Genomic DNA, 14,705 nt, shown 5'->3' with positions numbered 1-14,705 from the left:
GAAAAAAACACCTCAAAAAAACCTTTGAGGAAATGAATTTATCATAGGGAACATGACTCAATGTATTGAAAGCAGGCCTTGGACATATTAGACTACACATCTACTTTTCTCTCAGTATACTCTCAGGGCATTTCTACATGAGGCATTTATGCTGCAACTTTACTGGGGCTTCTGCTTCCGGATTCTTTATGAGATTAAGATCGACACCTTTACACGTATTTTTCTTTCTTTCTCTGCTTTTCTATATGTTTCATTTTACAACCACTAGAGGGCACTGTGGTGTAGCAGAATTATGCAATTACACACTATAAATACAAAGCATTCAGGAAAATACTAGACATTCCTCATTAAGAAAAAGGGGAGATCGTTTACATCTCAATGTGAAGACTTCCTTCTGTCCAGCAGAGCAAGGAAAGAGAGTTCATGCATTACTTGTACATTTTCTGATCTTCCTAGTGGATGTAACTCAGTACCATTTCTCTTTGTTGTCTCATTTAGAGATAGGATTGGACAGGGTTACCTGAGGATGTCCCTCTGTTCTGTCCTCTTCCTTGGTTTGTAGTTACATGTTGTGGTTAATCTGGCTTCTATCCTACTCAGTTATGTTGAAGAATACGCATGGTGGTCTACTACTCCACTCAGGCCTGGGGAGTAGGGGAGGCCCAACTCTCAGAGGAAGGCTTAATTGGAGAAGGATCCTGTTTGTGATGAGAGGAAGGGATAAACCTAGTAAGGAGACTATCTATGTCCATCAGGAAGAAAAGGAAATTTTAGGTAGGGCAAAAATTCCTGTTTTAAACAAACACCAGTATATTCAACATGACTCCATACTCTTTTAAATAGAAATCAATTGATGCTTTTCTATTGATTTTGACAGAAGCAGACCTGAGTTCCTACTGATGAAACTTATAGTCGGTGCACAGAGAAACCAGGACTGAGAGAATATGACAAATTTGTTCTGGCACATAGATGAAGAACTCAGTGAACATTTAAGACAATGGCATAGGAATTATCTGCAGTCAAAACTCACAGATCATGAAAAGAAAAGGGTAATGGATTACCAAATGTCAACTCTCAGTTCTGAAAAGTATTCATTACAAAAATAGAAGTGGCGATGTGAATCCTTAATATTCACCTGGCTAGAACTGCAAGATATTGTAAGATAGAAGCCTTACCTCAACTCACCTTAGTCCTACATATTTTAGATTTGAGCAAAATAAAAAGTAAAGGTGTGTAACACAACCCACCCAGCCCTGCGCCTTATTGGCAGGTTTTATCCCCTCACAAGGGGTTAACTATGCCTCCAAATTTCATCCAATTCTTCCAAACAGCAAAAAGTCAATTGTGAATTTGCAGTGATAGCCCATGGGTGGCACAAAGCGTTAATTTTCTAAACTGAGATTTGTATTTGGTCCCTGGATCAAATTGGGCAGACTCCAGATCAGTCTGAGGTGAATGGGGTTATTTTCTGAATCACTAAATTGGGGTCCAAACCAAACCTAGTGGCTGGCGCACCCACCCACCCCAGATACACAGCCATCTTGCTTCAAGGTTCTAGTCTTTAGATTTTAATCTTCATCACATCAGCAACAGCGCTTTAAATCTATCCCGAGATGGGTATTAAAATCTATGCATGATTTCTCATCAATTGTTGATTAACAGGAATTCTGCTCAAACCTGCAAGTGGAAAATTATGGAAGGATTTGCATTGTGCTACATGTTTGTCACTGGATTTGAAATCAGCATTGATCAGCAGGAGATACTGGGGCCATTTGCCTCTGGTGCGCCTGTAAAGGGGGGAAGGGGGACCCTCAGGTCTGTTGTTGCCATCGTCTGTAATAGTGAACTCAGATGAATGAGGATTAACAGGATTAACACAAAAACGGGAAAACAAGAAGGAAATATCAGCATGCCCTGGGGGACCCTAAACCTTGCATGAATACAGAAAATATTTACAGGGGAGGAAGGAGGCACTCCCTCCCCACAAAAAGAGCCCAATGAGGACTGAGCATGCTCAGTGAGAAGCGGAATGCTGAGTGTGTCGTGTGTGTGTGTGTGTGTGTGTGTGTGTGTGTGTGTGTGTGTGTGTGTGTTTGGAAGGGAGAAAACTGGTGGGTGGGGAATGGAATGGAGAAACCTGGAGTGAGTATGGCTGGCTGGCTAAGACCCTGAACTAGAGTACTTCCCACAACACCTTTTCGTTGTAGGTCTTGTTGTTGCTGTTGCGTCTTCTTTCTCCTTTAAGAGCACAACTTGCACATGTGGAAAGAGACCCTGTCGAGGGATCCTCATTTATGGTAACAGCCTGCCGCATTTACAGAGCCCCTTTCTTTTTGTTACAGGGGGGATATAGTACAGGGAGCCATCTGACCCTTCCTACTGAGCATTGCTCGGTGGAAGAAATGGTGCAGCATTTGCCACTCCCCAAAACCCTGGCAATCAGTATCTAGACTGGGGTATGGCCAGTGCTTTGGTGGTATCTATCCCTCTTCCTCATTTCTTGGCGAGCACCTCGTGGATCTGTACTATGGAATATAGCTGGGCCAATGCTTGATAGATTGGAAGGCTCACAAAGTCAGAATTTAACTGGATTGCACTGAAAGGATGGAAGCACAAGTAAACAGAATTGGCAGCCCTGTCTTAATTCTGACGTATGCATTAAAATGTAAGTAAAGAGCCATTTACAGAGGAGACATCTGACAGTCCTGCTTCCACACACACACAATTTCCCAGGGTACATTTCCCCAAACAGCCACAAGGTGACAATCTTCTACTAGCTTTGGTCCAAGCTCACTCCTCCTTGCATCAACCCACATTGTATTCAAAGTAAACAAAATCCCTTCAGAAGTGGTAATGTAAGCTTTTCTGCTAAAATGATCAGCAAATGGACTTCTTAGAGTTCAGAATGTTAGTGGAAAAATACCAGCGAGGAAGTGAAAGCTTGTGTCTCACGTTCAGGACATAGAGACAAAACTCTTCCCAGAGTACACCGAGAACAATGCAATCCTCTACAGGCCTGCTCAAAAGTAAGTCCCAATGAGTTCAATGGGGCTTACTCCAAGGTAACTGGGTATAGGATTGAAGCCTGAGTGGCTTTCTTTTTGTTTTGATTAACAAGGTAAAGAATTCCTTTCTTCTTTATTAGCCAAGAATATCCCATCTTGACATTCAGTGTTGTATGTTTTATCATTCAATTTCAAATCATACCAGACAGACTGAACCTCTTCTAAAAACCCAGTGCAAGCGAGACAAATTCATCAGGGGAGGGAAAGAACAGAACCAGCTACGTGAAATGGCAGAGGGTAGACTTTGAAAAATACACACACACAAGAAAGAAAATCTTTACATGAAAGAAGAACATTATTGAGAATGTTGAGGACTCTTTTCTTCAAACTTGTATTCCTTTTTGTTGTAATTTTATAGTGTTTCATAGAATGCATAGCTTGCTTGGTTCTCTGTTCAGAGGCTGTGTGGTTCTCAGTTCCAGTTGATGAGGAGAAGTGGCTGTAGAGTAGAGAGCCATTGCTTTCAAGCCTTCTTCGTGGCCTCCCCCGAGGCATCTAATTGGCCACTGTGGGAAGCAGGATGCCGCTGAATTGGACAGGCCTTTTGTCTTCTTCAGCACGGCTCTTATCTTCTTGCAGGGCCGGCCCTACCATTACACAGAGTAAAGCAGCCAGTTCAAGTGGCAGATGCTAGGGAATATGGAGCAGTGGTGAGGTCTTGGAGGGCGAAACTGTGAGTTCCGTGTGGCCTGCCTTGCAGCTCCTAAGCTAGCCTCCCTTCCTCAGGTGAGATAGAGGCCACTGTCCTGTGACCAGTGTTGAAATAAGACCCAGCTGTTAGTCTGGTTCCCTTCTGTACATGAAACGGAGGGTCGCCATCTTGCCCTTTGCCTCAGGCACAAACATGACTTGGGCCTGCCCACCTAACCCTTTCCCATAAACTCAATCTGGTGGGCAGGTTCATTTTGGACGGAAGTTTCTGCATTCTTCAAATGTGTGAATCATGGGTCAGAGCTAGGAAATCATTACAAACGATCCATTTATGCGAAATGCGATGTCTTTCATCTCTGTGGATCTACATATTTCTTACAGTCTGACCCGTTTGCAGTTCCCTGTATTCACCTCTAAAGTATACAGCTGACAAGTCACTTGGAAAGGCAAGAATGTGAACTTGCTTTTTTATAATACAATAGACACTTGAATACTACGTGCCAATTATGACATGAGTTGGGTTATTACAAACACTGGACTGACACGCACACTGTGCACATATTGCATTCCGATGCTGCATATCACTATTTAGAAATCTAAATCTCAGCAAATCTTAGGAAAGCCAAATGCCATCTAATCAAAATTCACATTGGCACCTCATGAATACTGCATGCACCTGAGCAAGATAAAGTGCACTTCCATGCCATCGCTTAGTCCTTTGCAAGTTCATTTAAAAATCATTATGACAAATTCTTTTGTAATTCAAGGTGGGCAGAGAGAAAGACCCAGCAAATCTTCTCTCTCACTATGCAAATGCCTTGGCAAGTCTGCATCTGAAAGGAAATATGATTAAGCCTTGAAGGATTCCTACGGTACTAACACAATTTGACATTTTGCTTGGCAATAGTTTGGGAGGATGGACTCTTAACTTGTAAGTTAGCATTTACCGTTGGGGGCTGGTGGCTCTGACATTGGTGGGGCTGTGAATCCCTTCCAGGTTTCAGTCAGAAGCAGCCAGAAATGTAAAGTAGCTCCCCAAGGTGCTGCATCTACTTTGGGGATAGGGTTCAGCACTTTGGACAGTTCCTTTAGAGTTCTGGCTGCTTCTGACTGAAACCCAGAATGGATTTACAGCCCCACCAACATCAGAGCCACCAGCCTCCACTGACTGTTAAACAAACAGAAAGATTTGGGTAGAAGTTGAGAAGAAAAAGACATATTAGCCCTATGCAGGCATTCAGCCCTAACCCATTGGTTTGGAGGGAGGGCTTCAGTGTGTCAGGAGAGCAGGGACGCCCATGCTGCCCTGCCCCTCCTCCAACGCCCGGACCTTCCAGTGTCGATCTGGAAAGTATGAAAGGGGCTTCTCTGCGTGTTCAGCTGAAGAAGCTTAGAATCTTCCCCCCCCCCATTGGGAACACAGAGAGATCAGGGTTGGGGGTTGGGGGGAGGCTTTCCCTCACATTCAAGATCAACGAGGGAAAGTCAGGATGGAAAAGACGGGGGACAGCTGTGTGCGCAGCCCTGTGCTTCCTGAACGCTTGTGAGGAGTGCAGAAGCTCAGGCCCTCCTGCGGTACCTATCTGGCCTCTGGGGTTCTCCAAAGGGCCCCTCCCCTTACCCTGGCCTCCCCTCCCCCCCCCATTGACAACCATTTTGTGATTTCCTGGCCTTTGTGTTGTTCCACCATCCCTTCTAAATGGTTAAAATGCCTCTCCTAAGGATTAGTTAGTTACTCGCACTTACATCTTTAATCTACAATATACTGGTATTTTTAGAACTTTGGCCCCTCTCACTTTGCCTTCAGACCTGTTCACTTTGCCTTTGGCCCCATCCACTTTCTCCTCAGCCTTGCCCACCACTAGAATGCGACCCCTGAGAGCTTCTCTGAAATGTAATTTGGCCCATGAAAGCAGTTCAACACCCCTGACTTAAGCCCTTACATGTTAGGCTGTGCAGCTGTGGCCCTTTCTACACCTAAAGATTATCCCAGGAAGATGGAGGGATTGTCCCTGCCTGCTCCTGGGATCCCGTGTGTGTCATTTGGATGCACAGGGAGGATCCTGGGAGGATCCCAGGATAAATGGCTGGTGTAGACATGCCCTGTGTATTTTTTAGCTGTGATTACATATAATTGTGGCTAGGGTCACCAAGAGCCACTTTTGTCCTAGTAGTGTCATCAGATTGATTCTTACAAAAACGAATGGCTGCCTTTCACACATATTGGAAGGAAGTATAGTGCTGTATGTAGGGATAGTGCAGCGGAGCAATACCTAGCCTGGACTCTACTAAAAGGGAATCCACTGGCTGAATAAAATATGTCTCTGAGCATTGGCATCCCTTGCTATAGAGAGCCATTCCTTTCACACACACAAACCACCATGATATGGGGGTTATATATACAACGTATCAATATAATGCAGGTGTGGGGAAATGTGTGACCATCCAGATAGTGTTGGACTGCAACTCCCATCATCCCTAGAGCACATAGCCTATAGTAAGGGATAAAGGGTGTTGTGGACCAACAAGATCTGGAGGCCCATATGTTCCCCATCCCTGATATGATGGCTTGGATCCTGAGATAAGTTCACCTAAAGAAGTTTGTGAAAGGTAAGTTTCTCGTCCTTTCCTTATCCCCTGTACCCTTCCACAGGCATTCCACATTGTTTAGGAGGGCTCTTCTGAACCATCTAAAGCAGTGGTCTTTAACTGGTCCAGACCCAAGACTCACCTCTTGCAACATGCAACATGGGACCCACTTTCACAATTTTACATGGCAGCAATAGCTTTGCCACGACCCATCTGGAGTGATCTTGCAACTCACTTTTGGGTCGCAATGCACCTGTTGAAGACCGCTGACTAGAGAGACTGTAGTGCAGAAGGGAAGGGGAGACCTTATTTCTGGGAACTTCCTTAAGTTAATTTATCTTGGGATCCAAAGAAAATTCTGACAGCCTGGCTTTCATCTCAGCATTGGATTAAGCAAAGTATTGTGTGACAGCAAATTTCTGACAATCTTTTCCTGTAATTTCAGGGCACACATGCTTTAAAAGACAGCAAGCTTCAGATTTTTCTTTCACATTGCTTAATAATTGTGCTTCTACATGTCCGCTGAATATGTTCCTGAGACAGCTTGGTAGATTCAAACTTTGTTCATCATTCCGAGTTCTACTGATTTCTCAGGTGATTGCGTGGCACAAATATTATCCTGCCATCACTTGGGTGCTTCCGGGTGAGGCTTTTATTGTGCAATTGTCCTGCCAAGGGATAGGGGAGAAGTTTGCACTTTAATGCAAGCTTATCTAATTTCACACTTTTGATCCACTATGTGAATCCAAACCCAGTTATCGTTTTAAAATTTGCACTTTTCTGAATTTTGCAATGGAGTTCTCCAATCACAAAATCTGTACCAAAATGTTTATATCGGGGAAAGTAATATTCAAAAATCCATTACGTTAGGAAAATCTCTTGCAAAAATATCCAAATTAGACAAAAATGCATTCAAAAATGCATTAATTACGAGAAATGTGCACAAAAATACTTACGGAGTTCCATGTTTGTTTTTTAAATGCTCAAAGTTCAGGAGAAACCGAACTTAAGCATGGAAAAATGAGAAACATAAAAGAAATTCAAACTGTCAGATCTGTCTGTCCCTGGCCTTGCCTCATTCACGGAATTTGATGGGTGGCCCAGGCTTCATCTTTGTCTACTACTTATAAGCACTCCTTGTTTCCCCACTGCTTCTTTTTCGTTCCACAAAAAAATCCATTAAGCAGGGGGGAAACAGACTAGCTATAAAACGTCTTTTGATCGGTAGTGCTAGGAGTCCTCCGCCTGGAGGTGCCCTGTGTGTCTTGAGTGAGACATGGTGCTGTCATTAACTCAAGCCATAGCAAGTACTAGGAGCTCCATTTCAGACCTGAGTAGCAGCAAGCTCCATTCAGGTACTCCATGCCCGAAACCAGTGAGCGGGGCTAAGGTATGTGTGCCATGTGAGTCCTGTCCAAAATAACATCCAGGGCTCTCTCCTATAATATCAAGGGAAAATTACCCCATGATGAGATGTCATCACATTGAGAATGTCCCCATCCCTGATCCAAATCTCTGCCTGTTGTTGGAACAGCTGGAGAAACTTGTGCAACACTATCATATCATGGGGTAATTATTGTTAAACATTATGGGAGTGAGCGTGACTATGCCACAATTTTAATGTTTTTGGCAATGACTAATACGTAACTTTGCCACCGGCACTCCTTAAACCTGAGTGTCTGTAGAGTTGTACATTGAAGAGGGGGAGAAAGCTGGTCCCAATTGCTTTACCTAAGTGGCATTCTGCAAGTTACACTGTCACCGTAGTTCAATTTTGCAAGAGGCTAGAAAAAGGGACTTCTGGGACAAGTTGAATTAGCCAGAGCTCTGTGCACTTGAGGCTCAGAGCCCTTCAACATCAGAACCTCTGCTATGCCATCAGTAGGAAGCCTTTGGATTGCTTTGGCTATAGTACAGTGAAGGTTTTATTTTAACAGGCCTTTGGCTTCTCTCACTGAAGTGGTGTGTATTGTTTTATATTACATGGCACTTAAATAAACTATATATTTATTTAATTCTAAACATTTTTACTCCACTTTTTATATCTACCAGATAAACAGAGTGGCTTACCAAAATGTTAAATAAACATTTAACAAATGTTAAAGAAACGTTCTTGTAAGCCACACCAATCATCTGTTAGATAGTTGAGTGAAATGAAAGTGCTTAAAGCTAACTGAATAGATAAATGTAGAGCTTCAGGTGCAGGGCTTTCTGATCAAAACGTCTAGCCCTCTGGTGGTGGTGGTGGTGGTGGTGTGTGTATGTGTGTGTGTGTGTGCGTGTGTGTGTAGAAATATAATGCCTAGCATTGGTATTTTGTCAACTCTGAGAACTGAAAATGCTTTTGTAGGATAACAAGAGGCTATCAGAACCACTTGGCCTATTTCCTGACCTATTTGCCAATTCTGTATTTGATAACTGCAAGAGAACGATTTGACTCGATACTCATAATTATATATTGAGTTGTGATATTGTACTTAATTTGCCTTATTGATTCAATTGCTGGAGGGACAGCTCATTATGTGACAGGTTAAAGGGTAGCTTTCCTACCTGATGACATTCCAGGCCTGTGATTCTGGTTGTAATAGCACGAGACACGCCTTTAGCGGACAGCACAGAAGGATCCTTGCCTATGCCTACAACGGATTAACCATTCTGGTCACCATACCTGAAAAAGAGATTTTGTATGGCTGGAGAAGGTGCAGAAAAGGGCAACCAAAGTTCCCAACAATTGGAATAAAGAGGCATACTCCTGCCTCTACTACTGGGCGTAGCATATAGCCATCAGGACAAGTAGCCAATGATAGCCTTATTCTCAGTGAAACTGCCTAATCCCCTTTAGAGCTGTCCATGCTGGTGGCCATAGTTTTTTGCGAGTGAAGAAGGAAGTACTAGAAATAAAACACCGACACCAGAGCTTGGGATAAACTATGGCCTCTTTATTTAACAGGGAAATTCTCCTCTCCATGGATCTGTGCATGAACATGCGGGAAACTAGCTCGTTTGTCTTCAGGTTACTAGCCTGCCCAACAGGGTGAGCCACTCAGTTGAACACAGGGGTCTGGTGACCCAGCCCCCCTTTTCAACCACATATGAGTTTTTGGTGAGACCGACCTGCGTCATCTCCACTCGAGGCTGCACAGCTCCGAGTAGATCAGACAAGAAGGTCCCCAAAGGCAAACCATATCCTGACTCAAAAGCTGCACAGCCCCCAAGGAGCAGGACCTCTGGATTGCCAATCACTAGAAAGGTGACATTTTTGACATTTCATGAGGGATGGGGGAAGAACAAAAATTGTGGCAATAGAGGTTGGGAGTTTTGAAGAAATTCCTTCTTGGGGAGGGGGACAGGGTTTCCACATACCTTTTTAAGTGTAGGCAGTTGTTGAGGGGTCTTCTTTCTATTATTATTTTTAAAACACCCCCGGCACTTGCAAGAGCCCAGTTCTTCTTGAATGCCTAATGGAGAGAGCAAGGTCCCATGGTTTCTAATAGGCATACAGGAAGAACTACAGGGTTCCTCTAAGTGCTGGGGGTGGGTTTTTTAAAAAAAAAATTAGAAAGAAAACTCCTCAACAACCAGCTGCACATTTCAAAGGTATGTGAAAATGCTGTGCCCCCACCCCAAGGAGAAAAATTGTCTGAAATTCCACCCTCCCTGTGAAAGAGGCAGGAAAAAACAATGCCTCTTTCACAGGGAGAGAACGGGCTACCGAAAATAGGGGGCAGGATTCATCCCAGCACTACCAATAAGCTTTACAGTACCGTATTCATATAAAAGATGGTGAACTGAATGGCTGAGTTATGATGGCCATGTAGCCAGAACAGAGCTACAGAGAACAAGAAGGAATTATCAGTAAGCTTGGGGCAACTCTTGACATGCAGACTTAAGCAGGAAAAGATCGGCGGGTGTGTGTGTGTGTGTGTGTGTGTGTGAAGAAGACACCCTGCACATGTAGAGCATGGTGACCCATAAAATGGCCTTCTTTGATGACCTCAGCTGATAGGCAAGCTCACATGGACATAGGTGAGCCTTAAGATGACCTGGTCCATTTATAGCTTCAAATGATAGCATTGAAGGAAGATGAAAAAGGAAAGAAAGCAGACAGTGGAGCTAGTGGTTTTGGAGAAGCAGTAGCAGCAGCGGCGACCATAGCAGTAGGAAGACAGTTGTGGTGGTAGCAGAAGGATATGTAAAATCATTTACCTAAAACCGCTGAGTTAAGTTGTCTATGGATCTGAAGTAAGGTTTCTACATATTGACTCTATTCTATTTTTCATCTAATTCAGGTGGATGGAAGAAAAACCCAGATTACTATGCAGAGAGACTGGATTGCAACGGAGGAAATTGGAGTCTCTAGCCCCTGAGGAGTAATTTTTGCAATAAATTATCTTGTAATTGCATAGCAACTTCCTAAACAATCAATTTAGAGAAGACGAGACCATTACACTAGTGTAATATATTATTTACAGATATAGACAAAATTATCATTGTGTTCACAGCACATTCAGCTGAATCCGTAATTGAATGATTCATTCCCTAAATGTTTCGAAGCCACTCTCCGCTTGCAAGGAAGGTGGCAATTATACTTGAAGTTGTTTGGAAAAAGCAGGAAGCCATTAGTATTTATCAGCAAGTAAATTGCTAAGGCCCCGCCAACTTCTGCTCGTGTGTAATATAAGGTTGTGAATGTGCTACGACACTTGCCGAAACCCCCCAGAGAGATTTATAATGGCTTTGCATTAGCTGGACGATAAGATACTCCCCCTATCCTTTTTCACAGCAATGAGCTCACATGAACTCCGGTGCATGATGGCTATGCTAAATTTATTTATTTATTACATTCTAAAACTGCCCATCAGCCTAAGCTCTCTGGGCAGTGGACAATAAAAATCCATAAAATACAAGAAGTATAAATTTAAAACATTAAAAAGTTTAAAAGGCAATATAAAACCAGCTACATTAAAGGCCATGGAAAGCCTGTGTAAAAAGGTATGTCTTCAGGAGGCGTTTAAAAGATATTATGTTTTCCGCCTCCCGAATCACATGAGGGAGGGTCCTCCAGAGGGTGGGGGCCACCACAGAGAAGGCCCCCTGCCGAGGTTCTTCACAGCGGCATTCCGTTCATCTTGGAGTGGGCAGTAAGGCCATAACTGTGAGGACCTGGACAGTCCTAGCACAACGGCTGTGCAAAACAGCTGCTGCACCTTGCACAGAGTTTGTATTCAATGGTGGGAGAAGACTGTTTGCCTCAGTCTTCTCCCATACGGAAGACTGTGCTCGGACTGGGTTGGGTGAGAATAGATCAAATAAAAAAGGGAAGGAATTGCAGCCCCAGATAGGTAAAGAGGTGGTACGGGAGCACCAAGACACTGACGTACCCTCCCACCAATTATGGAATGATCTCCTCAATGAGGCCTGCCTGGCACTAACATTGATATCTTTCAGCGCCAGGGCAAGGTCCTTTCTCTTTTCTCAGATATTTGGCACACGTTGAGTTTAACGCCTGGAGTTGTCTTATGGCCATGGTTGATTGTTTAACATTGTTTTAGATATACGTTGCCTATGTATTTACTATTCTGTTTTATGTAAATGGTTTTAAAACATTGTATTCTTTAATCTTTGTAAATTATCTAGAGTTTTGCCTATGGGGTGGTATAGAAATAACAACAACAACAACAACGAGCAAAACTGGACCTAGAACATAAACCTTCACTACCCCACTTGTCACTTCTCTCTAAGTTACCCTATTTCTTCAATTCTAAGACACACTTCCCGCCCCCCACATATAAACATCTATAAAAACGGGGTGCATCTTAGAATCGCGGGTGTGTCTTAGGGTTTTTTTTTCTGTTGTGGTACTGAAATTAGGGTGCGTCTTACAATCGAAGAAATACAGTATTGAAGAGCCATCCACAAGCCCTCTTTGCATACAGCCCGTCAATCAGTTACGAATCCACCTAACAGTAGCATTGTCTAGCCTACATTTTAGCAGCCTGCCAATAGGGATTAAAACATACACAAATATCTGCACAATGCCTTCTGACGGTTAGTGCTAGGACCCCTTTGTCCACAGGTGGGTGGTGGCTCTAGTTTCAGTACAATCACCAGGATAAGGCATGGTGTAGACATGCCCCCAGACTACTCCAAGCGCGACAAAGTCTGGATCCAAACCATTGCATTTTCCTTTCCTTTTTCCTTTTCCACCCGTCTTGATAGTGTAGCATTTGTCCTTGACACCTGAATAATCACAATTGGCCATTAAACTGTAATCACTGAGCTGCTTACATGGAGTTTGAAAGTGTCACTGATGAAAATGTATAATGAATTCAAACCCTATCAACAGTCACCAAACTCTAGACAAGGTCAATGTTCAGTAGCTTTCTAGAACAAGTAAAAAGCGACATCTGGAGTTCTGGGATTTCTCTTAGTTAACTGGCACTTTGGAGTAGCTCGAAAGAATGAAATGAATGATACTTCTGTTGTTTATCCTGGGCAGAGCTACTCTTGATTGTTTGTATATTATCTACTAAAGTTCTAGGACTCCACTTATATTCCCTTGTGTTTTTCCCACCATGTAATTTCTGTCATTTCTTGTGCATTGTTCTTAAGTAGGGGAAGTCCCTCTTGACAGAAGATAGTGGCATGGATCTCATACATCATTTGTTGCTCTTTTGTTTATGATAGGATGTTCCTGAGATCTCCAGTAGTCACTGTAATTGCTGTTTTGGGGACAAATATCTTTCTGGGAAGTAATACCACCTGATTCATAATTAAAAAATAATATGGCAAGTGTATTTAAGGGAAGCAAGGACATTGCTGTACAATTAGCCTTGTCAAAGATTTATTTCCTGGAACCATTGCTTGAACCTCACTTCTGATCAAAGCAATTTATCAGCCTCAATTCCTGCCCTATCTCTTTTTTCAGAAATCCACTGGTGTGAATTGGTTTTTGTCAGCTTCTTCATTGTCCTTCTAGACTGGCATGGTTCCTTGCGTTAGGACTATCAGAAGGACTCAGCCCTACCATCATACTCTGACTCAGAGATTGGGTCCCTGGCAGAACCTCCATCTCCCCAGTCTTGGAAAAGTCTAAGACTACAAAATCTGGTGAGTGCCCTTTGACAGTCCAGTCATCACCTATAAGGCTTTGGTTGGCTTTCGTTCCCTGCTGAGATAACAGCCACCTGTTGTCCTAGTAGGAGAGAGCACCAGTCAGCAGGATCCCCTTGGAGCTATCCAAGGTTCTGTTTCCATTTGGCCTGTGTTTGGCTGGACTATATCTATTTAACTTGACTGTTTCTACTATAAGTTGACTCTGCTTATTAGGGTGGACTTTATCTGCCTTGACCTGACTCCATCAAACACTACCAGCTTCCCCTGCAAGCCTCAAGTAACCACAAAACAGAACAGGAAACACCTCTCTCTAAAGCCCTTGAGAGCTGATGGCAGACAGACCACACGGATCTAGATAGACCAATGGTCTTACTCAGTTTAAGACACCTTCATACAATCCACTGCTGATACAGCAGCTTAACCTTTGCCTGTCTATACTCTACACAGATGTTTCCTATACTGGCTGCCACTTAAAGGCTGAAATCTTTGGGCTTTCCAGTGGGCTTTAGTTGGGAGTTGGAGCAGTGAGTTAGGTGTTCCATTACTGCTTTATAATGGTATTGAAGTGCACTGACAACTGTTGGGGCCCATTGACACATCCACACTAAGTAGGATATAACACTATGAAAGTAGTATGAAAGCGGTATATGGTATGTGTCAATGGGCTCCAACAGTTGCCAGTTCACTTCAATACTGCTATAAAGCAGTAGTGTAGATTCTGCCTCCATATACCTCTTTCATACCACTTTCATGGTGCTATATCCTGCTTGGTGTAGATCTGGCCTTCATGTGATCTGGCAGTGTGTTAACCATTGTTCACAGCCTACTGAAATCCAGATTTGCTGAAAGAACTAGGAGGTCAGGGTAAAACAAATAAGTATAAAATGGAGTCCTGCCAATTCTCAGGAATTAGGTTTCATAACAGCAGCAAGGCATCACAAGAGAGAGATTAGCTCCTTAATGCCATGAGTGACTTTTAATATTAGAAGCATTTATTACTGAGCATAATATGTATGATTGGCAGACATCAAAACTCCCTGTACTCAATGAGGCTTTCACATTCTGCGTGTTTAAAAGTGGTCTGAAAAGCAGAGCTAGGAATATCAGACCTCATTCCCCAGAGTTGTTTCCTGCAAGGTCCCTGGAGTAATTAAGACAATTCTTATGGTTGCTTCCTATATTAAATCTAAAGTTTATGTGAAAGCAGAGTAGGTTATGAGCATCACTTGTATTGTGCCAGCAGCAGCTTTTAAGTCACACCGGACTCAGGAAAGGGTGTTCAGA

General features: G+C 43.1%; 1 long non-coding RNA gene across 1 annotated transcript; it reads left to right on the top strand.

Annotated features, from left to right (window-relative positions):
• On the top strand, positions 1-6,820 carry LOC134398838 (uncharacterized). Its single transcript, XR_010025461.1, has 3 exons — positions 1-1,049; positions 3,645-3,791; positions 6,751-6,820. It is a non-coding gene; the product is annotated as an uncharacterized LOC134398838 (long non-coding RNA).
• The last annotated feature ends 7,885 nt before the right edge of the window (positions 6,821-14,705 follow it).

The sequence above is a fragment of the Elgaria multicarinata genome, chromosome 5 (assembly GCF_023053635.1).
Source record: "Elgaria multicarinata webbii isolate HBS135686 ecotype San Diego chromosome 5, rElgMul1.1.pri, whole genome shotgun sequence".
Classification (NCBI taxonomy): Eukaryota; Metazoa; Chordata; class Lepidosauria; order Squamata; family Anguidae; genus Elgaria; species Elgaria multicarinata.
The sequence above is the reverse complement of the archived record's forward strand: the minus strand, read 5'-3'. Positions and strand labels throughout refer to the sequence as shown.